The 25,477-nt window shown below is 39.3% G+C and overlaps 1 long non-coding RNA gene across 1 annotated transcript; it reads left to right on the top strand.

The window, feature by feature from the left end:
• Positions 1-14,309: 14,309 nt before the first annotated feature.
• Positions 14,310-24,991, top strand: LOC135110034 (uncharacterized). The gene is made up of 3 exons (XR_010273049.1): positions 14,310-14,377; positions 24,061-24,295; positions 24,831-24,991. It is a non-coding gene; the product is annotated as an uncharacterized LOC135110034 (long non-coding RNA).
• The last annotated feature ends 486 nt before the right edge of the window (positions 24,992-25,477 follow it).

The following is a 25,477-nucleotide window of genomic DNA, read 5'->3' as shown; positions in this document are numbered from 1 at the left end:
TGTCAAATGCTTTACTAAAGTCCATATATAAGATATAACTCTCACCATTATCTACTGCCTCGTACACCTTACTGTAAAAACTTAACAAGTTTGTCAGGCAAGACTTCCCCTTTGTGAAGCCATGTACACTCAGCCTACCCGACGCGCTGGGCTAATGTGCTTCCTCCTCCTTTCATGCACTCGCTGTCAGGATGCTCACTTGATGCTTGGCTCTTTTACCATCTCTCATATCCCGAGGGTTTTAGATTTTTTTTTTTCGTTTATTGTTTTCTTTAGTTGTAAAGCTCCACGTAACTTCAAACAACGTGCGCTAAAATGAGAATAATTTTGTTATGCTTATCTTTTGAAATTCTAGTAAAATCTCGTAAAAGATTTAAAAACATGGAGTATTCTCAGTGTCAGTTTAATTTATAAAGCTTTTATTTATTAATCTGACTTCTTTTCATCCCTTCATTTTTAATATTTCAGGTTGTACATTAATTCCACCTCTGAAGATTCCTACTCTGCATTTCACTCAAAAATATTCCCTCCCTTACCTAACAAAACGTTGTGTTGCATCATTCCTCGTGGGGGAATTACTTTTAAAGAAATCCTCAGGATGCAATGATCGAGGGAAAGTTTTACTCAGGAGAAGTTTGTGGTTAAGTATTATAGATTAATTTTTTCTTATTGTTATTCTTTTTTTTACTGTTTATTTTATGTTGATGATCCCAGTTATTATTATTATTATTTATTTATTATTATTATTATTGTTATTTTTTATTTTATTTATTTTCTATTTTTATCATTATTATTATATAAAGTTTGACGCAAAATATACCTTTGACATATGAAAGCATCTGTTGAGTTGACAGCTTCCAAAACGCCGAAGAGTGTGTGATAAAACAAAAAGCAGCATGAGATAATCCAGCCATTGCACCATCACTCAGGAATTATTTACCCTGCCGATCGCTCACCCGGACAGTGGCATTCCTTCCTTTACAGCCGCGACACTCCAGCACACTCACCACACTTGTGTCTTCAGGAGAATGAAATACTCGAGAGATCATGCATGCGATAATTCCTTTTGCGTGTCGCCGGATTAAATAGCGAGGGAAGAACCGCTGTGGCCAAATTACCGAGAGGGGAGAGCTGGTGATTTCCTCGTCAGTCAGCCAGTACCATGAGTTTGCCAGACGTGCTTCTTTGTTTGCGGTGAGGACGAGTTTTGTGGCGGTGTCGCGGGGTGGAGGAGTGGTGACCCGCGCTGCCTGGCTGGCCATGCACCCCGTGTCGCGGCGCTCATGGATGGCAGTGTGTTGACAGGTTTTGGTACTTGTTGTGGTTGTGTTGGTGTTACTATTTCGTTATTACTTTTCATGATTTTACTACTACTATTACTACTACTACTACTACTACTACTACTGCTAATACTCCTACTACTACTACTACTACTACCACCATTGCAATAGTAGTAGTGGTAGTAGACGTAGTTGCTGTCCTAACAGTAACGGTAATGGCAACAGTAGCAAAAGTTAGATGTAGAAGATGGAGGAGTTATGAAAATAAAGAATAAACGAACAAATAGAAAAAAAAAATACAGAAAGAAGACAAAACATCGCAGAACAACAACAATGAAAATAATACAAAAAAAAATGATACAACTTCAAAAATCTGTCCACCTTGCCAGCAGAGATCACCGCCCCCGTGACCGCCGCGGGCAGGGAAGGGAAGTACAAAGACAGTCTGAAAGCGCCCCCGAAAAGCTCGTCGCGGCGCTGAGGGTAATGGCGTCCCTCTCCCCGCCGCGACGATTGTGGAGCCGACGAGAGAACGCTGCAAGAATTTCCAGTACTGCGAAAATGTCCTTAGTTGGTTACCGAAGACAGGCTCGACCTTTTCGGGAATGGCGAGGCGGTGGTGGTGGGTGTGCTCGTAGTGTAGGTGGTGGTGGTGGTGGTGGTGTACGTTGTGTTGGTTTCTCCCTTTGTTGTTCTCTTCTCTCTCCCTCTCGTTATTGATTCGTTCCAAGCTCTGCATTTAATTCCAGTCAATTCTTTTTCATGCTTTTTTCAATATTCCAGCCGCCTGTCTCCTCCACCAACTCGTATGGAAACTCAGTAAAAAAAAAAAAAGAAAAGAAAAAAGCAAGTTACAAGGCAATATAAATAAATAAAAAAAAAGTTTCGCCTACAATACCCTGGGACTCGCCCGCCACGGAATCCCTTTTTCTCCGCTTGATCTCCTTTTCCTTTCAAGTGAGGCAGAGCACGCACTAACGAGTCTCGCGCTTTTTCCACTCCGTGCCAGATCACGAAGCGTCTCCTGATATAATCGGATGTAATTACCTCATGGCCAGCAAAGCTCCGCCAGTTGTCGGAAGGAGCGCCGCTTTGACATCGTGAGGTTCATCTGGGAACGAACTTGATGTACTTTTTTTTTTTTTCATATACGGTAACATTATATTATTATTCTTTCTTGCGTAGTTCTCATGATCCTTTGCAGTAAACGAGATTTTGGAATAGATGCGGTGCGCTCTCTCTCTCTCTCTCTCTCTCTCTCTCTCTCTCTCTCTCTCTCTCTCTCTCTCTCTCTCTCTCTCTCTCTCTCTCTCTCTCTCTCTCTCTGCCTGTACCCTTGAGAATGACGTCAGCCGCCTCCAGGCGAATGGTTTCTATGTACATGAGCGGCAGGAAGAAATTAATTGACCTCTTGCTTGCCTTGCAGTGCGTTTGTACCTAAAATATCCGCTCTAAAACTAAAATAGAATAAAAGAATAAATAAGATGAGTAAATAAACAAAAAGCAAGTACTCGGGAATTTCCTGTTTGTGGCTTGTATAAAATTGATGGAAATGTCAGGATACAAAATATTCTTACAATAATTGTGGTAAGTTTATCCGTTAGTATTGTTTTTTTTTTTTGTTTTTTTTTTTTTGTTCTTGTATGTGTATATTATTTCAATACAATTTTGCTGAACGAGACCAGGTAAAATTATAAATAGACAGCATAAACGAGCATTGGCATGTGTCTTTCACTGGGACCGCAACATGTAGGTCTCATGGCTTCCCGGATCCTCCCTTCCTTATGATCTTATGATGTCAAATGTCGGGAGGAGGAAATGTGAGGCTGGGAAAGTAGATATAGGTATTTGCGTTTCACTGAGACTGCAACGTGTAGATCTGATGTCTTCTTGTATCCTCCCTTATCAAGTCAGGAAGAGAAAATGGCAGGATGGATAAGTGGGTGAGAGGGGGGAATTGACAAATATGGCCGCACTCCATCGTGGAGGGCGCGGGAAGCAGTTACTCCTTCAGCTCTCCTCCAAGTCACAAGTCACCCCTGAACCATTAAGTCTGCTGGATTATATGTACATTTAAATTTCAGATTGATTCATGCCACATACATGATTCCACTACTGTGACTTTTATCGATGCCGTGATGCCCCGTAATGGATTCTGGAAGCGTTACTGATGTGCCTGTGTGCTCCGCGAAGTGTTAGTCTTCCGCACCATGGACCGGCAGTGCTCGTAGACTTGGAGGCTGTAAAGTTTGTGCAGTTAAGGAGAAAGATTTTATGCAGTTAGATAGCACTGTGTATTCGCTGCTCTTTGGATATTTACACACACACACACACACACACACACACACACACACACACACACATTCTGAACGGTTACTGATAAGTTACTGTTACATTATTTTCCATATTCTTTCTGTACACCTATTTGTTAGTCCATCCAAGCATTTAATATACATTTAACCTCTGTATTTTTCTTTAATTCTTCCGCGTATGTTTAATTTTGTCTTAATTTACAAGAACGACGAGGAATGCACATTATGAAATCAATATAAACAAGATATAAGAGAACAATGTGTCACTTCCTTAACAGCAGACGATAGTGATGGTCGGCCGTGAATGGTCAAGTATCGCTGGTGGTGTGTACAGAGTTTCTACGCTTCTTCTCACTCCTCTGTGCAAGGAATCTGAAGTCTTTGCCACAGGTACTTGATGGAGAGTCGCTGATGTCACACGAATCAAGGTCATGTATGAGTAACAAGTAATTCATATACTGCCCATTACTTTGACTCATTACGTATGCAGGACTATTTTTAGACGCAAATGTCCCCTCTACTTTTTGTCAGAACATTGATTTGCCCTTGCTGTGACTGTGCTGAATTTAACGTTTGAAGTTGAGAGAGAGAGAGAGAGAGAGAGAGAGAGAGAGAGAGAGAGAGAGAGAGAGAGAAATCAAGGTAATAATGGAGGCAGTAACTCGCGGTCGACACTCCCTCAGTGGACGACAGTAATGGCTTCCTGTCCCTTGTACTTGTCGTCTCCTGTTTATCGAGCGTCTCCATCTGCTTCTTACGATGTATTTATTGGCGCTCTCCATCGCCCATGTCGGTGGTTATCGATTTCCCTTCGTCCAGTGTGCTGCTCCTCGCGTTGATCTCCCTTGTGTTGACCTCTTTCCTCATGTTTTTCTATGCAGGTGTTGTTTATCCAGGTGATAAGTTTTTGCAGAACATGAAAACATAAGCAAAGTTAAGGAAAAAAGCATGCCCATCTTAGTCTTTGTATATAACATGTATAACTTGTCCGGCTATCATCTCTACCAATGTACTTTCAAATTTCCTTTTAAGTATCCCTACATATTCGGAGTCTATTCTAGTCATCCACTCTATTTAGAAACATGTATATATATATATATATATATATATATATATATATATATATATATATATATATATATATATATATATATATATATATATATATATATATATATATATATATATATATATATATATATATATATATATATATATATATATATATATATATATATATATATATATATATATATATATATATATATATGTGAACTGTTCATGTTGACAAGTATTTGGGTTTAGGAAGGGGGATAAAAACCCAGGGAGTTAGGATTCTTTTAATCTGTAACGTTTCGGCTGAATAGCCATCCTCAGAGAGACTGATTTACATGAGTGAAAACACACTATTTATAACAACATACAAAATTTTCTCATTTGACATTCGTACAGAGTATTGCCATTCTGGCGTGTACCTCACCTAATTTTATTTTCCTAGTCAGGTGACGAGCCTACGTGACGAGCCTTTACTGGGGATTTTCCTTGTACCTGACCTGAGAGCCAATCTGGCGGAATTACCCGCCTACCTGATTAAATCTTCTCTGTGGTTAATGACTTCCCTAGTTGTTATGAGGGCTGCCTCTAGCTTTTCTCATTCTTTTCTTCAATCCAACTTTAATTTCTTTAGCCTCTTCCCATTTTGGTAGGTGTTTACATTTTTCTATGTGCAATACAAGGGAGTTTGATGTGTTGTGTTTTAAAACATCTTTCCTATGCTCTGCCATTCTTGTTTTAAGTCCCCTGCCTGTTCCTCCTATGTACTGCTTTGTACAACCTTTGCATGGTATGCTGTACACTACGCTGTTATTATTAACAAGTCCGGTCTCTTTAGTCCTCGTTAGCTCACCAATTTTCTCTCCCGCTAATGTTGCTATTTTTAATCCTGTTTTAGACAAATATTTATTAATTATGGAAGCCTTGTCCGAATTTGGTACACATATATACCTCTCTCTTTCGCTGGTTGTACAGGGATCTTTATTCTCTTTGTTTTCAGCTGTTATTTTCTTTGCCTTATTCTTAAGCCTAACAAGGAGCCCTTCAGGATAACCCAGCTTTTTGAAAGTTGATATGATATATCGTATTTCTTGCTCTAGGAAGTTGTTGCTGCAAATCCTGAACGCTCTTAAGTAAAAACCAATAATCACACCAGATTTGACTCTCATGCTGTGGGCTGAAAGGTAGTGAATGAAATCGTCCTTATTGGTGGGTTTTCTGTAAACAGAAAAACTGACTCCTTCTTCCCTCCAGATCACCGTATCTAGGAAAGGTAATCTATTGTCTTGTTCCTCTTCCACCGTAAATTGGATATCCTTATTGACTTTGTTAAGCAATGGATGGCAATATTCTGTACGAATGTCAAATGAGAAAATTTTGTATGTTGTTATAAATAGTGTGTTTTCACTCATGTAAATCAGTCTCTCTGAGGATGGCTATTCAGCCGAAACGTTACAGATTAAAAGAATCCTAACTCCTCCCTGGGTTTTTATCCCCCTTCCTAAACCCATATATATATATATATATATATATATATATATATATATATATATATATATATATATATATATATATATATATATATATATATATATATATATATATATATATATATATATATATTAAGGGTGTATATGGGCAGGAGTCTTTCTCTAATACATATCTCATTGAATGTGATAGCTAGTTAAGCATTTAATATTTTTCTTAAGATATTTTCCTTATATCTTATGATTGTCTTATATTCTTTTTTAATTGGCTGTATGACTTCGCCGAAGCTAGTCATTTTCGCTAGATCGCGATTTCGGGTCCTTGACCCTTCTTCAGTAACGAAGGTCTATCCGTGTTGAGGGTGTCGGAGAGAATGGCTCAAGCTGATTGCGGGGGGTGTATTTATACCGGTAGGTGACAAGCCTACAATCATAAGATATAAGGAAAATATCTTAAGAAAAATAATAAATGCTCAAGTAGCTATCACATTCAATGATATATATATATATATATATATATATATATATATATATATATATATATATATATATATATATATATATATATATATATATATATATATATATATATATATATATATATATATATATATATATATTCTTTATATATCTCTATTTTTATGAAGCTTCATTCCATTACTTGTACGTAAGCCTTTCCAGATTACAAACCCCGAGACTGTTTCCTATATCCCTCCCTCGTTATATCCATCATGGCGGTCAAATACTTTTATCAGATGGCTTAATTTTAGTTTTTACCAGTCTTTTTTTTTCAGGTTGTGCTTTTTTTTTTATCTGATATGTTAAATTTTATCTGTAATATTTTTTTGTTTTATTCATTACCGTTATATTTTTCATCATTACATAATTTTGATGATAAATTATTATCAATGAATCAATGAATTTATTCGTACAAAGTACAATTCTTTAGTCATCTTACACAAAAAAATTAAAGCTATAGGAGAGAAAAAAAGAAAAAAAAACTTACAATGTAGCTCAAAAGACAAAATAAAATATAAATTAAAAGAGATATTAAAAACTTTAAAAGATAAATAAAATTAAGTTAATAAATTAATGTGTATATGTGCACAAAACATACTATATTAAACATATTTCATCAAGGAACTCACAGACATCACTATATGTAAGGCAGCAGTCTGTCTGACCGTCACGGATACTCAAAAATTTTTTTATAATTTCTGTTTGCCAGTATTGGTAGTCCTCTAAACAATATACCTTGTCAATAACATAGTTAATATTACAGTAAAAAAATTTCATAGTATTTAATGTTATAAGACTGCAGTATCGAATTCATGTTGGACAACATGTATGATGAATTCGACACCAGAACATTTCTAAAAAAATGTGATATTTGTCGCTCAGGATGTCTCTAACCCCTAATAAGAAAAAGAAAAAAAAACAGCATTTTTTTTTTTCAATAATCTGACGAACAGATAGAGAGTTCATAATATGGGGCAGTAAGTGAGAGCGCGTGCGAGGGTGCAAAGCAAGCAGTCTGCGGCAACACACTCGCCACGCCACACTCAACTCCTCAATTCTTGGGTCATCAAGATTCCACAACTGACAACCATACAGCGACGTACAATGGCTATTAAACAACAACACCTTAGATTGCCATGAGGTAGAGTAAAACTGATGGATAATGGCATTAGTTCTCACTTTCATGTCCCTCATAACCGGTTCAAGATTGACTAGACTACCACGAGATGATATTAGGTGACCCAAGTGTTTTTCACTCATAACGTTATGTATAGTGCGACCGTACATCTTGATACATACATACACTGTCCATAAAAACATCTGAATCCGAAAAAAAATAATTAAAACACATTTATTAGGATTAAAACTTAAACTGAACTGGGAAGCATATTGTTGACAAATCTTGACCATCTTCCTCAAAGCTTCACACGTTGGGCTAAGAATAACTATATCGTCAGCATAAGGAAACGCGTTGCAGCAAATGTCACCCATATGACAGCCAACCTTACTATTGTTTAGATTCTACATTAAAGGATTTATATAGATAGAGAAAAGTAGAGGACTCATTACACCCCCCCCTGCTTCACACCATTACAAAGCTTAAACTGATCAGAGTTAACACCATTCCAACTTAAACACCAGTACTAATCAAATACATATTGAGAAGCAAACCAACTATTGGTGGACAAATATCTCTTTCTATAAGTAAGTTAAAGAACTTGCTATATTTCACTCTATCAAATGCCTTAGTGGCATCAAGTAACAGCATATACACATTAGATCCACGCATTTGATAATAATGAATAGTTTCTGTAACTAGATAAGAACACAGCGAGGTAGAGTAAGACTCCTTGTAGGCAAACTGCAGATAAGATGTCACCATTTTATCTTTTATAAATAAAATTAATACATGATCTATGATTTTACTTACAATTGAATGTAATGAGATAGCACGATAATTAGAAGAGTTAGCACGAGATTTAAGAGAATTTTTGGGAATGGGCTTAATAACTGCTTTCTTAAAAAGAGCATCTGTGCTGCCGTATTGCAACATTGCTGTTATTATATGACTTAGCTGTGTATATAATAGTTTAGTACCATTTATAAAATGATTGCTACTAATGTTATATGTTTGGTCCTTTTTATTGGGTACGAGGCTTCTCACAGCCTTTTCAATTATCACTGCAGATACAGAATGACACTGGGAAGAAATACAATGGGCAGCATTACATCGCTCATTAACAAGGTGGTTCACCTTACTGCCCACCTCTTGTAAGTCATCACCTGTAACACTACTATAGAGCTCCTCATATAAGTCACGAAGCCTATCAGCAATATCCTCGTCAGTACATCGGCCATCAATTATACCAGATGACCACATATTTCTTCCTTTCATTTTTTTTAATGATCTTCCAGAAATCTTGAATGATTTATTTATAAGAGTGACAACTGTATTTTTCTTCAAGATCTCATCCGCATTCCTTTCAGCTTGTTTAATTGCCCAGTGATGTTTCGATCTACTAAACCTTCTTAAATCTGCGAGCTGTCCACTAGCCGGACAACCTGCATTTTTCCAAATTCCATGCCAGAAGATGGATTTGTCCTTATATGGTCTTACGTATTCATTCCATCGTGGTATTCCTTTCTTTCTGTTTACGCGCTGTCTAGGTATAGCAACATAAGCACATTTCTTTAATATTTCCAGTATCTTTTCGAGTGTGTTCATTATCATATTACTGTGTGTTTTACAAGAGTAATCAGGACATGGTGCCACAACACCCGACATATCTAAATGCCTTAAATGAAAATCTATCAGTGTCTTATAGTTCTCAATATCTAGGGACGAAGCTTTTTCCCAGTCAACGCTTGGCTGTGTGAATTTTTCTATATTAGAGATATTTACTGTTAAAGTAGACGTTATAGATATAGGTAAATGTTCAGTTAAATTGTTGCCATCCATAAAAGTTGAGACACATTCACCAACTCTTATGGCAGATTCATTAACAATGAAATGACCGATACAAGATCTATTACCTCGTGCCGACTCATAGGTATAGGTCGTGTGAGTACAAGATAATGGTGGCCACAATAAATTTTCCTCATTCAAAAACAGTTTTAAAAGATCAGCATTACGAGATTGTCTATAGAAATCCACATTAAAATCCCCCCAATTATGATATCATAACCGTCATATAAATTTATCATAGCTGACAATTCATTTAAGACATCACCAAAAATTTCAGAACTCCGATCACAGTTATCATCATTAGGCATGTACACCGAAACAAGGAGTAATTTATCACATTGACTCTGAGCTACAACAGCTCTGAGTCTTATTTATCATTACGCAATTCTAATTTGTCAGTGTGGCAACTTTACTTTCAATATTTTGTTTTCTTATTATTCTTATCATTACATAATGTGTGAAGTTTCGTGTAGTTCTGTGTAGATCTGAATGTTTTAATGTGAAATGCTGTGTTCTCCCCGTACATTAATTTTCATTCTCTCTCTCTCTCTCTCTCTCTCTCTCTCTCTCTCTCTCTCTCTCTCTCTCTCTCTCTCTCTCTCTCTCTCTCTCTCTCTCTCTCTCTCTCTCTCTCTCTCTCTCTCTGATTAATATACACGTCTTAATTTTGTAACACATCTTATAAAGCCACTGGAGGAAGTCGACTTGAGAATTCAATTAGTTAGATACATATTGCTTTACTTGAGGCCTCGTGAGTCTGTCTGAGGTGTTCCCCTGATGGTCGTAAAGTAGGAATTGTTATCACCCTTACGTAAAGTCTTGCCTCACCCTCAATGAAAATTGTAGTTGTAATTGTTTTCAGTGTTGAGGACAGACCGACAGAAAGACAGACAGATAGACAGACAGACAGACAAATGAGCAGACAAATAAGGACAGTATAGTAAGAGTGGTAATAGCAGTAGCAGGAGTAGTAGCAGCAGTTGTAGTGCTGATAGTGGTAGCAGGACAACAACAACATCAACAACAACAACAACAACATTCTGGCACAGTATTAGCTTTAATCATGTACTCATATAACCATTCAACACACTTATTATTCACACTTCAGGCAACACCTTCCTTCTGATGCAAACTCAGAGGCAGCGCTAAATGTTTGTGGACTTGTTTTGTTTACATTTGTTTTTACCCACTATGGAAATATTTTTACTGCTCTTGATTTATACAATATAATAAAAATATCGTATGTTGGGTGAAAGTTTGTAATCCTCAACTGCCAGTGAAAAAAAAAATGCTGGCAGAAATGAAACACACATGAAATATTTATAAATCAGTGTGTATCTCGTAGCGGAATTGTATTGTATTTATTTGATGCAACTGACGACTCCAATTTATATTTTTGAACATTTTATAAGTGAATCTACTAATAAGCATATTTTTGGTAAATAAAAATTCTGAATTAAAGATAATAGTGCGCGTGACTCGTCCAGACCTGAAGTGTTTCCCGTGTGACGGCTGGGAAATGCCATCACTGAGAGGGAAATGTGAACAAGTGGACAGCTGAGGTGTTAGTGTCTTCTCCATATTGGCACCGCGACTTTTACAGTACACATATACTACTTACAAACTGTACTCCATATCTGCTGTTTTTGTTTCCATGTATGGTTTCCGCTTTTATATCGGAATGAAAAAAAAAAAATGGTAAAAAAAAAAAAAACTGGAGAGAAGGAAATATATTTTACTAAATGTAATCTGTACAGTACCGCCCAGTCATATATTTGTTATATTTTATTTTCTAGTTGAAAACTGCAGTTTCCGAAGTTCTGGATGAGTTGCCGGAAGTAGAATTGCAGAAAACTTGGTGAAGGTAATGTGGTCATTACTCTGTTACATGTCAGTGGAAACACACACAATATGGATGTATTAATGTATCAGCATCAGTAGTAGTAGTGTAGGCTACTTTTCTTTAAAATCGATACTAGCGAAATTCTCTGCGATACTCATCAGTAATGGTGAAGTTCCCATTTCTTGCACTTGATCATTATTTTGCTTCAAGTGGCACCGCAGTGCAGTGTGTCTAAAGCACATACGCACTTTCAGTTGTCTGAATGCGATCAGTTCTTTAGTTGTAGTGCAAAACCAAAAGGGACACATTCTCGTCCATCCGTGTTTTGTGACCCCTGACAGCAATGAGGGCCTCCCGTAATGAACGTTATACAAGTGTGCTGATGGAGAGTTGAGTGATTGCTCTGGGATTAATGGTTGCGCGAGACGATTGTATAACAGCATCAAACTCACTTGCCATTAATATCGCGCACCGAGAGGGATGACGTCACGAGAGAGGGGAGAGGGAGAGCAGCAGAGCGCAGGGAGTGGGACTTATGACAGATGGGATGCGATTAACTGTTGCACCAATATTGTTTTTGTGTTGGCATGTGTTTTGTTGGTGATGGAGGGACGCCAGTACACGGTTCAGAGTTACGCGGTCTGGGGACGGAAGTGTATCCGTAGGAAACTAGGTCACCACGCCACGGTGCTTTTTTTTTTTTTTTTTTATGCCATGTACTGTAGGAATAAAGGTGTAAAGCAGTGATGTATCATTATCGTGGCGTACAAAAATCGCGCTCTGTAATTTGAAAATAATATGTCATTAGTATTTTTTTTTCTTGGTGCGCGTGCGTGTGTGTGTGCGTGCCTGCGTACAATCACGGACTGTACTTAACTAACCTTTTTTTTTTTTGTCTTCTCCATATTTTTATTTATTTATTTATTTGTTTTATCTTTTTATTTATTCTTTTTCTTTTTTTGCAACAGTATTTTCCCCACCTTTTGAACAACCAGCCTTTTGCAGTGTCCTTATTTTCTTATTCCTATGATCTTATTACCATTTAACATTATTCTTCTCTCTTACTATTATCAACCTTTTTTTTTATACGTATCGCCATTTGATTATTTTCTTAGATTAGTGGTTGCATTAGATTAGTCGTTACATTACTACTTTACTAGTCGTTATATTACTACTTTACTACTTTTTAGAATCATCATTACCGCCTGACTTTTTGAGTATTTTTGTTCTTACTATTACCCTCTTAACTTTACTTATCACCACTTAACTTCTTCATGTACACTTAAGAATACAAGAAAACCGTGAAAGCTGCAAGAAGCTGTCAGGCCTACGTACAAGTGGCAGTCTCTTGGTGGTATTCCCGTCTCACAACATCTAAAACTTAGCAGATCCAAGGTACCTCGAGACCTCCCTTGGACCTTTCCCTCGGGACATAAATAGGGATTATATCGTCATTTATGCATAATGAAGTGCTAGTATATTTTCATTGGCGTATAATACGTGAATTTCAGTCCCTCTCCACCCGTATATGAGGAAATATTTAAAGATACAATTATGTTTACAAGACTTTAGTGTAGAAGTGAAGAAATAAGGTGGTTTTCCTAAAGGGTATTACGTTTATTTACAGCGTAAAGTATGTTCGGTTAAAGAAAACGTATGAGCGAGAATTTTGTGATTAGAATGAGAGGTACATTTTGTTTATTTATAAGTGGAAGTAGAAGAACTGCGAAATATCATATTTTGCTTATTTATAAATGGAAGTAGAACTGCGAAATATTCGGTACCTTAAGCTATACGCTCTTCACACGAAAGAAGCGGCACCACCGCGTGTTCCAGCAATGTCGTCAGCTGATGCCTGGTCCACCTCCTCATCAACTCGCCTTGTCGTCCTTATTTCGTACCTGAGGTAAGTAGTAAATGAATATTCATCTCCTGTGCTGTGTAGGAAGCTTTATGCAGGGAAGTTACTCAGATTTCTTGCTTACAAAGGACAGAGGATGCTTACAGCATGTTTACGGGCGAGCTTCCTGAAGCTGCCAACCCACTGGTATATTTCGCATGCTTTTTCGCCTATAGCCATGATCCACGGGTTGCATGTGGTCTTGATTGCCGTATGGCAGTCCGGTACCATTTCTCCTGAGTGGAAGAGGGGGCTGGTCGTCCCTATCTGGAAAGGGAAAGGGGACCGCCAGGACTGCAACAACTACCGTGGTATTGCGTTGTTCAGTGTGCCAGGCAAGGTCCTTGCCTCCCTTTAATGAGAGAGAGGAGAGCCACTCTCTCATCTTCACTGAAGGGTCTCATAAGGAGTGTGGAGGCCTTCATCCCTTCAAAACTCGCGCATGCGTGCAGAGGGCACACATACGACTACTCCGGTACCACAACAAAGGATTCGGCTAATCATATGTTTACTTATGTGTTTATGCATTCAAATAAATTAATAAAGACATCATAGAATTTACTATGATGTCCATGTTAATAAGGAAAGACTTAGATTCCTGCATATAGAAAATGTTAGGGACGCCGAATTCCGTTCACCGAAAGCTCTAGATTGCAGTGTTACCAAATAAGAGTGTTTCACGGAATGTTTTGATCTGGCAAACCTGCAAGATTAGGGAAACATTGATGACGGTACTACGGCCGTCTGTGTGATAGGGAACTACTTTATGACTTATTGTTACTATAATTATAATTGTGGGTGTACCAGGTAACTGCCCTTACTGAGACGTAACAATCAATTGTGTGTGAAATAAGGAATGCCGTTGTGGAATTAATTTTGTGGTTTTAATTTGGGAATTGGTAACACTGATGTCTACTTCGTACACTTGACGGTGATGGCTGGCAGAAGCAGATCGGGACTGGTGGAAAGTGGTGATGTGGGTCGTGCTCCACACACCGAGGACGGGACTTCCTCACAGGTGTCGTATGCTAAGTTTGCTTAAGTGTAGTTAGTGTTTGGCAATTTTTTTTCATTTATTATTATTATTATTATTTTTTTTTTTTAGCTAATTAGGATATTTATTATGTACGTATTCTGACTAGATTATAAATATTGGCTGAAATCTATTTTAAGAAAGTTGAATTTATGGAGCTGTAGTGATATCGAATTTAGGCGTGACTGCGTGAATCACGAATAATGGTGATCGTGCTTTACTCCTGTATTAGGTTCAGAATTAGGTGTAAGTGTTCTTTATGCATTCAACAATACTAAAAATCACGTTAGTTGTCTTATCTTCTGAAAGTCTTACTAAAATAACAAGGATTGGAGAGGGTGTCGAACTAAAGATAGAGTTCATTCAGTTTTGTGTCTGTGCGCCATTTACAGTCCACCCTCGCCTCCTGCCTTGCTGGAGGAGTGATGGCGTAACACCCTGCATGAAACTTACCACCCTGTCTCCACCTATCACCCTCATTTATGAGCATGTCTAATCTTCTTTTGATATTCATTAATGACTCGGCATTAACAACATGGTTACTAGTCCATCACATTCATCTACAGTTATCCCTGGAAGATTATTTACCTATTCATTGTGCTACCCGTAGACTACACGTGATGTTTTATTTCACTGTATTTTCATCGTTACCATTATAAATACTAGCAAAATTCTAAAACACGAAACAATAAAAAGATACAGAAAAAAAAAAAAAGGTTGTAAAGAAAAATCAGTGTATATCACCAGCACTCTTCACCATCACCAGCCATCGACACCGGGAAGTCACGAGGACATAAACAGTGCCGCCAGTACCACCAGCCCCTCAGTGCCTCACTCATACCAACACGCTCCCTTTATCCCCGAGTCTCACCAGCACACCCATTGAAGACCCAATCCTGACTACGTGTGCCGTAATCCTCTCATCCTTTAGTCCCCTTAAGTAGCCTCGTCTGTTCACCTTTCCATTAACGCACCTGCCACATCTGTCTCATTACGACATCTGTTTTTATTCCGCTGTCTAACACCCATAGCTTTCCCGATATATCAGTTATTACCTCTCTCTCTCTCTCTCTCTCTCTCTCTCTCTCTCTCTCTCTCTCTCTCTCTCTCTCTCTCTCTCTCTCTCTCTCTCTCTCAGTATATTTTTTTTCTCTACAACGACGTTATTTTATACCAAGAAACGTACACGGTTTTATTGAGACATATATGAAGGTGGTCTTAAAGACTTTAACTACTGTTACTTCTTTTTTCTGTCAGTGTTGCCTTTCAGATTTATATTTTAAACTTCCAGCAAACCATTTCACTAAGTCTGAGGAGTGGCAGTAGTCGTAAGCTTAAGGATTATCAAGACTTCCTGCGCAGCTAAAACTGAGCAACCCGTTTGTATTTTTTTTTTTTTTTGTCACCAATTAACAGGATCTTTTCTTTTATTTGTTGTCCTTGATTGTCCTTATTGCTTCCTGCAGCTTCCCTTATGTTCTCAGGTTCTTTTTCTTCTTGAGGACAGCCTTCTTCGCACATAAGCGATAAAAAAGACCACGTTACCATTAATACATGCATTTGCCTCACATAACTCTTCCTTCCTCACATTGCAGAAGACAACGTAGATATCATTCGTACCTTCTTCTTTGGGCCATTTCTTTGAGGAGCCACCAGAGCGGAGCACGTGTGTCTATCTCTGCTGTTCCCTTTTATGCCTGGGTCTTGATTTGATTTCAGTAACGTTCCATTATTAGTATTGCTTGAATTTTTATTAACGTTTTAATATTAGTTTTTAATGTTATATTTGTAACTTCAGTCTTACGTCTACCAACAAAAGTGTCATAACGATCACATTGTGGGAAAATAAACTGATTTGAATTTATACCCATCACTCCCATGTTTTCCTTCAAGTCATCCCTTTGCTTTGGTTTTCTTCTCTCCCCCTTGCCTGTTAGGTTCATCTCCAGTATCTCTCCTCAGCACATCGCCAAACCACATCCATCTCGCCTTTCCTTCTCTATCTAAACCACCTCAGTCTCTTCTCTCTACCTTTGTCCCAAACTTAACCTGCAGTCCCGTGTCCCCTTGACTTTCAAATTTAATGGCAGTTCTTAGCGGTAACTTTCTCAATCACCCACAGTATCAGTGACACCACTAATGTACGAGCTGACCACTAACAACTGCCAGCCTCGACACCAGCTCCTTAAATAGACGTAATTGTTGCTATATAACGAAAAAATGCCACAAACCTGCATTTCTTACGCATTGAGCCCTCCTGCTGCTGTGAAACTGAGGTGGAGCAGTGGTAAGTTTGTGGATTTGTGTGTGTGTGTGTGTGTGTGTTTGTAACAACTTTAATGCCTCAAAAGAGAGAGAGAGAGAGAGAGAGAGAGAGAGAGAGAGAGAGAGAGAGAGAGAGAGAGAGAGAGAGAGAGAGAGAGAACATAGTACCATAAAATTGTAGATTAAACGAGTACTTACCAAGTATGAAGTTTGATCGTAATTTCACAAACATTTAACTGAGTCACTGAGGTAGGAAACGAGACGCTCACGCCACCAGCTCCACATCAGTCCTTTAGAGAGTAGGTTTGAGGAAGCAAACAAACACCTCATTGAGCAGATTCCAAGTATGTTCCATGAGTGTCTGGGTTGGGTAGGGAGGGCGTTTCCTACCTCAGTGACTCAGTTAAATGTTCGTGAAATTACGATCAAACTTCATACTTGGTAAGTACTCGTTTAATCTACAATTTCACTTCACAACCATTTAACTGACGTCACAAGGTAGACAACGAGAGCTTTAGAGAGGTTCCTCAAACCTACTTTTTGTTTTCCAGTTTAGGCGTATTAGACTTCTATAATAGGGATATTAGAGACCAATGATATAACCCAATTTATTAACAATGTGTGATGCGCCTCCCTGGCGTGTACAAAAGTTGAAAACAACCAAATAAAAATTATACCTATTATAACGGTATAATAACAAGTATTATCCTAATGTGTACTCAATGTTAACAACAGTAGCAAACGTAAAATTGCATACAAAAATAAACATTTTCACAAGGCAGGGTCATACATAACTTATGACAAAACTGCCCTGGCAAACTGACCACCTTTGTTGATAGGTTTTTGATAATGCTTAGTGAAAGTTGACTCCTTGGTCCATCCAATGGTTGATATAATAGTGGACAGCGGCAGTTTCAGGGCTGCCTTACTGGATGAGGCCGACCTAGTAGAATGAGGGGAAAAAATAGTCAGGTCAATCCCAGCAGCTTGCATAATATTTTTCGTCCACCGACGTAACGTATCCCTCGCAGCTAATTTTATTGGAGGTTTTGTTGTTATAAAAAATCCCGTGATTTCCCCGCGTATGGATTTTGTTCTACTAAGGTAATTCACTATTGTGGCAACAACACATAACTTTTCATCATGGGGATAGGCATTAAAACTCAACTCGAACAAATGGTCACCTGGCCTCGAAGTTTTAAGTGGATCCCCTATCCTAAAAATAACTCTGGACTCTGAGACAGTCATGTTTCTAGTGTCAAGTAAGTGTAACGTTTGTCCTCGTTGACCAGTCAATAATAGCATAAGAATTGCCAGTTTTCTGGAAAGTTGAATGAGTGATAAATCCTTATTTTGCCCTAAACTTGTCAAGTGATCCAAGACTAATTTAGGGTCCCAGGTAATACGGCATCGGGGAAAAGCTGGTCTTTCCCTAAAAACTGCCTTCATAAATCTGGTCACTAAGGGATGTTGTCCTGCCGGCCGGTCATTAATACTGGCTACGGTAGAGATGGCTGATCTTATGGTGTTCATTGAGCTGTAGCTTCGCCCTTTTGCACTCCTAAATTCTGACAACAAATATTGGAGAAATATATTCAAAGGTGGATGAAATGGATCAATTTCCCCGCAGATGCAAAAAGACATCCAGCGTCTGAGAGGTGGCCCATATTGTGATTTTGTGCTATCTCTCCATGACGTAAGGAGAAATTGGGCAACCTCTGCCGAAAAGCCTTAATTTTCGTACGATTCCCTGATAAAATCGCTGCCGTTAACACCAACCTCTGAGCCTGTGGATGGCGTTGAGTAGGATGTTGTGGAAGAACTAGGGAATTTTTGGGGAGAAGAACGGGAACTGCTGCCATTAGCTGGAGAGCTTTGGGGAACCAAAACTGGGTCGGCCACAGTGGGAATATCATCAGTATTGGTGCCTCGTCTTCTTGGAGTTTCTTCAAGACTCTTGAGATGATCCTGAAAGGCGGGAAAGCGTAAAAATTTCCATTTGACCAGGGCAGTGTGAAGGCATTAATGTGTGTGGCAGATGGATCTGGTTTCCAGGAGACGTAGGCAGGCACTTGTGCATTAATTCGTGTAGCAAAGAGATCCACATCCGGTGTATAAAAAAGTTGGCAAAGTCTATTGAAAACACGAGGGTGTAACATCCATTCACCATCCAAATTCGTAACTCTGGACTCTCTGTCTGCTTCAACATTACGTAACCCTTTTACATACTGTGCCGATAGGGTAATCCCCCTTGACTCAGCCCATGCAAAAATTTGTTTTCAATTAATGAATTAAGGTAAGGTTTACTACTACCACAACGTTCAATACAGGCAACTGTAGTGGAATTATCCGAGCGAAGGCGGATATGTGTTCCCCTGATATCTTTACAAAGGGACTTTAAACCCAAGAGAATGGCTTTTAATTCTAAGCAGTTGATATGATCCAACTCCCTATACGCCCAGTGACCACCTGTCTTAACGTCTCCCATGACTGCACCCCAACCTGTCAGGGAAGCATCCGAGAACATAACCAGTTGGGGGGAAGAGGATCGTAATGATTTAACCTGATAATCTACACTTTCAATCCACCATTGGATTAATTCCCGGGCATGATCATTCAGAATAATTTTTGAATTATAATTTCCATGGTATCTGGCAAGTTCTCTGTTACGAAAAATTTTGAGATATTTGTATCTAAGTGGGGCCAATTCTATAGCAGGATCCGAGGCCACGGCCAAACCAATGAAAGAGGACAAGTCAAGCAAGGTAACTTCCCCCTTCAATAGAAGCCGACCTTGCGTCTTTATGCGGTTTTTCTTAACAGGAGGCAAAGCGGCCGTCATAGCAACAGAGTTCAGCACAACCCCAAGAAAAGTAATTTCCTGTGTGGGTTCCAGAACTGATTTCTTTACATTTATCGTGAGCCCCAAAGAGTCAAAAAACTGCATGGCATAGTGTGCATCCCTTGTTAATTCCTCTTCCGACTCTGCAATGAAAATACAGTCATCCAGATAGCATACAACCAATATTCCACGTTTTCTAAGATGCGATAGGGCAGGCTTCAGTAATTTCGTAAAAATACGAGGGGCTGACGTCAAACCTTGTGGTAGACAAGTGAAACGAAAGAACTGATCTTTCCACATAAACTGTAACCATTTTCTATCCTCTGGCTTAACAAAAACTGAAAAATAAGCATCTTTAAGATCCATGGTAATGAAAAAACAGTGTGGATGAATTAACTGTATCACATCCTTTAGAGTATCTAATTTATAATGTTTGAGTAATATGATTATTAAGTTCCTTGAGGTTGAGGATGACTCTAGTAGTACCGTCAATTTTAGTAATAGGGAACACATTAGAAAAGAACCCATGCTTCTCTGGCTCACATCGTTCAATTATTTGTTGTTTAAGGAACAATGAAAGAGCAATATCCAGGGCATGGCTATCAGCTGTTGACAATTTCAAAGGGCTAGGTGGATTATTCTGGCTGGGTAGACTGGCAAATCCAGAAATTAACCATGTACCACATTGTGAATAAAAATGTCCTTTGTGAGTGATCCCCATACTGAACTGGCATAAAAAATTTTACCTCCCTTAAAATTATCTGGAATATTAATCATTGGGGGTAAAACAGTACTCACCCTGGGGTGGCTTATTGGTGGAGTTTTGGTAAATGCATCCCTCTCCCCTGTGGATGCTTCTGGCCTAAAAAAGGCCTTGGCTGGTTATGTAGCCGAGAATGCGAGGAAACCTGATAGGGCCGCCTAGTTTGCTTGTTTGAAGCATACCTCCTCCCAGAAGACTTGTAAGGACGGTATGTAGGCCTTCCCAGTTTCTTTGTTTTATGTATTTCCTCGCATTTCTTAGTCACATCAAACGGAAAAAGAGCATCTTGTCCAACCTCATACTCCCACTTGCCAAGCTCGGCCAAGGCAGAGTCGTGAACATGGAGTCGTGCAACTTCTTTCCGTAGTTGATTAATGTAATTAATAACAGAGGAAAGCAGTCTAAGACTCATGTTTAGTCCATCTAAGTATGAATTTATATTTTTTCCTTTCTTTTCCCCGATATCGCTTATGCACAGTGCAATAGGAACTAAAGCTTTTGAGATCAGGCCATTAGTTTGAGTAAGCTTGGCGTCAATCACTTTTCCACCAAAACTCATCGCTTTGGAAACAGCAGCGTTGGTCACCGGAACTTTTAGGTTTGGCACATTGCTTGGGAGCTTGATTTTTTCACAAGTAGATTTTATACCTTCAGCGGAGGGTCGACGTCTCAAATTCAAGTTCAGGATGGAGGCCAAACGCTCAGAGAGGGGCTCTCCTTTCTGTTCCTCACTATGGAAAAGACCTGAAAATTCCCCTAATGCCTTAAGAAAATCAACCTCATCACAGTCTTGGGACGCAGGCATGGAGTGGAACGTGTCCAGTTCATCCAAAGGGTCAAGCAAACCGACTGAATTTACTGTGGCGTCTTCCTCAGACGAGGAAATGTCATGAAGGCCATGAATATTTTCACAGTTATCGTAAGGCTCATCTTCCCGTACTGGGTTATTGTCGAGTTTTTCAATTAAATCACTCAACAATGCAGATAGCCGGTTGATAGTTTCACCGCCAGACGAGCACTCGGTTGTTGTGTTGGCGCGACTTGGGCCGGCCACAGCTGGTGGTGAACCACACTCGGGCGTGGTTGACTCGGGCCGTCCTTCACTCCCGTGTCCTGGGTGGCCCTCCTTTTACTGGCCGGTAAAGGCACAGTCTTTCTCACGTCTCTTCTTCTCAGAGGACGACGATGACGAACGCCTTGGCGTTCCGTGAGCCTCGTTCTGGTCCGACATCGGTCTGAACAAAAAGAAACAGTACCGTGTCACATAAAAGCCTTTCAAACACACAAGGCGAACAATATATGTCCATGGATCATATATGTTACTTCCACCAAGAAGGGACGGCTCGTCAGAAGGTGAAGGCTTACCAGGCTACGTGGAAAAAGTCGGTGAAAGGTGAAAAATTAACTGGAGCAGGAGAGGTCTGGACTGCGTGGAGGCCAGCTGTGAACTGATGTGGAGCTGGTGGCGTGAGCGTCTCGTTGTCTACCTTGTGACGTCAGTTAAATGGTTGTGAAGTGAAATTAATACTGTTCCTGTTCATCCATGGTTTGTGTGTGGGTATGTGAAAATAAAGTACGGTTTGTCCGTTGTGTGTGTGTGTGTGTGTGCTTCTATGAAATTTTTTTTTTTTTTTTTTTTAACGTCTAGTTTTCCCTAGTCTGTTAGGGCTGAGACGGTGCCTCCTGATGAAGGACTTTTGGATTTGGCATTTGGGAACCGTTACCCCGAGTGGATGCCCTTCCTACCCTCGGACCGTAGCCAGGATTCGAACCCGTGTGCCTGATGACCACTTGGCCCCCAAAGCGCACGCGGGACCACTGTACCACGTGCTTCTATGAAAATATTCCCTCAAAAACTAGACACGAGAAAATAAAATATAACGTTGAAATAACACCGTATCAGAATGATATGGAAATACGAGTTTACAACATATTTCTAATTTAACTTATTCCCCCGAGCGGAGCGAGTAGCTTCCAATTTCCCGACCGGAGCGAGGGGCTTCTAAATTTTTTTACGGCACATCTCTACAACCCACCGCTCCGCCTGGCCCCTGGAGGGTACAGCGATGATTTGCCCAGGAGCACCTTTTGGTGTCCATCGCATATAAAAATTCTGATTTCAGTCTCGGAAACACTATTTAGTATGTAACTTTTGACGGCGCATCTTTCTTATTTTATGACTCGCCGTTTTGCATATTTCGATTTATCTGCATGTGAGCGAAGGTTTCTTGTGCCTCACAACTCGCGCAACTATCGCCTCATCACTGTCGATCGAGCTCGAACGCACAAAATGCGCAAATTATTTGCCATAGCTTCCTTCGTATACGGGATAGCCAGTCTTGGTTGACACCATCAGACTCAGCAGTGACTGTAGAATCAAGGTTTATGGTAAAAACCTGACAAAACAAAAAAAGGAAATGGTATTACGACGAGTGGAACTGTGAAGATGTTAAAAAAAGTGTAATTTTTTTTTTTTTTTTCGTCTGAAAAGAACTAGAGCATGTCGTTCTCAAGAGGGAACTTCAGTTTGTTGAGCATCTTGCTCTACTTGAAGCGGTCCTCCTGCATCTTTGCGGAGAGGAGTTGACCCTTACGCATCTTGTATTACTTGTATCTGATATATTCATGCAATCACTTCCTTACGGTGCCCTCAGACACTTGCAGCTCTCTGGCAATGGACCTCATGGACCGGCTGGGGTCCATCAACCATGGCTCGCAATTGTGTGACAAATTCGGCGTCCCTGGCGGTGTCCGATCGTCGAGAATGATGTTTCCTCTCGGCAGCACCTTCACAATCGTAGTCAGAAGAAATCAACTCCCTCCTGACGGTTCTGACGAGCTGTTCAGTCACTTTTAGCAGTTCTGAAATCTTGCTTCTGCTGTGTCTGCGTTGGGGCCTGGGTGTAGGTGTGATGGGGGAGAGGTGGGGGTTAGTGTAGGTGTGTGTGTGTGTGTGTGTGTGTGTGTGTGTGTGTGTGTGTGTGTATGTGTGTGTGTGTGTGCATGCGTGGATGTACGTTGATGTGTGTGTGTGTGTGTGTGTGTGTTGGGAGGAATAAGTCTGAGTGTACGTGTGTGTGGGAATCAGTCAGTGGGGGATAGGATTGCGTGCAAGATATGCGTGTGTGTGTGTGTGTGTGTGTGTGTGTGTGTGTGTGTGTGTGTGTGTGTGTGTGTGTGTGTAGTTTGTGTGCATAGGGAAAAAAACAAAAACAGAAAAAAATTCAGCCGTAGGATTGTATAAGAGAACGAGGAACATTATATGATTTTCGTGTTTTAATCTTTTCATTTACAGTTATTCCTTCTCTTCTTTCTTTTCCTTCGTCATAAGTTTCATCATTATCATTCATCATAATTGTTCCTTCCATATATAATAAAGATTTATGTATATCGAATATTAATGTAGTTAGACGTGTTGAGGTATATATGATTCTATACACACACACACACACACACACACACACACACATATATATATATATATATATATATATATATATATATATATATATATATATATATATATATATATATATATATATATATATATATATATATATATATATATATATATATATATATATATATATATATATATTATTATTATTATTATTATTATTATTATTTTACTGTATCTCAATTTTAGTTTACTTTAACAGTTTTAGTTACTTTTAACATTTTACTCAAGCACAGTTCTCATGCTTTTTTTATCATTTTGTAGCGGCGCCACATGACCGAGATGTCGCAGCGCCAAATTTTTAAATCGCTGACGAAAACCCAAATATTGTATTGTTTCAGTCTTTCCAAGTCTGCATAACCTCCCTGAGAGTTAGAATGACAGTCCCGACGCTACTCGTTCTCCTCTGCCTGTAAATAATGCAGTGGTGGGCTGGTGGTCTAAAGGCTGACTTCGATCCCTCCTCACGGTAGTTTCTCTGCTCTGAAGTTGGTTTCCGTCATAACGCGTCCGCTCCACCGGACCTTGTTGCTGCGCCGGGCCTTGACTCAGTCTGTACCTCATGGCAGTGTCCAGGTAGGAGACGTAACTCTCTCTCTCTCTCTCTCTCTCTCTCTCTCTCTCTCTCTCTCTCTCTCTCTCTCTCTCTCTCTCTCTCTCTCTCTCTCTCTCTCTCTCTATCTCTCTCTCTGTGCTACACTAACCAAAAGACTGCAATACCAAAAAAATCCACAAATAGGGAGTCATGGGAAAAAAAAAAAGGGTGTACAATTGAAGTGAGTAAGCCTTACTGGTTAAGAATGGACTTCTCGTCACACACAGAAGGAGAGAATAGATTGCCTTTGTCCTTTTTAGGCTGCTGAATTATTCAGGAGGCTGGAGTACAAATGCATCTATATGAAAAGTAGGCAGTCATAAGAAAAGTGTCTAGAATTAAAGGGGTATAAAATAAATAGGATGTTAATATTGTTTCTCTTTAGGCTACAGAGATATTAAAGGGACTGCAAGTCTAAAAGAAATATATTGTAAAAATTGTGCAGCATTGTAGGGACTTTTCCTGCCTTGAAACAGAGGAAGAGAGAGATTAAGAGAATAATTTTGTCCTCTTTAGGCTCCATGATACAAGGGATGCAGTACAAACGCAAGTCTAAACAGTATAGAGTTAACACCATCCAGCACTCAGTGGCCCCATCGCGCTGGTCAGTAGAGGACCCGAGGCCATCAGAGGCAGCGGAACCTTTCTGGGTCGTAAGGTGATAGCCCGGGGGACGTAAATAGGTGCGTATCCGGTGTGTGTCAGAATAATCCAATACTTACTTAAAGGTCAGGAAAATTGAGCACACCAGACACGCTCCACATTACACAAGCTCTCGTTCTTCACCTCCATTAATTTCAGCCAGACTACGTGAGGAGGAAAGTGCGGGAGACTGGAACGAAGCGACTGGAGAGTTATGAAGGATGAGTGTGAAGATTCTTTGTCTTTTTATTTATTTATTTATTTATTCATTCATTTATCTGTTTATTTATTTATTTATTTTATTTATTTACTTATTTTTGTGGTGTGCATTTGTGCAAGGTGTAGGGTCTGCTTGTCTTCTTTCTGAGATTTACTCTATAATCTTTGAAGCAATACTCACATAAATGGGCAATGAATATTTAGTAAAGCTTCCCAAAGATTTACACTATCATTGTTCAAGCAATGCTCACCAGAGTGGGGAAAACGTTTAGTAAAGCTTCCCCAGTTTTTTTTTTTTTTTT

The sequence above is a fragment of the Scylla paramamosain genome, chromosome 19 (assembly GCF_035594125.1).
Source record: "Scylla paramamosain isolate STU-SP2022 chromosome 19, ASM3559412v1, whole genome shotgun sequence".
Taxonomy (NCBI): Eukaryota; Metazoa; Arthropoda; class Malacostraca; order Decapoda; family Portunidae; genus Scylla; species Scylla paramamosain.
Note: the sequence above shows the minus strand (reverse complement) of the source record. Positions and strands in the feature narration are given on the sequence as shown.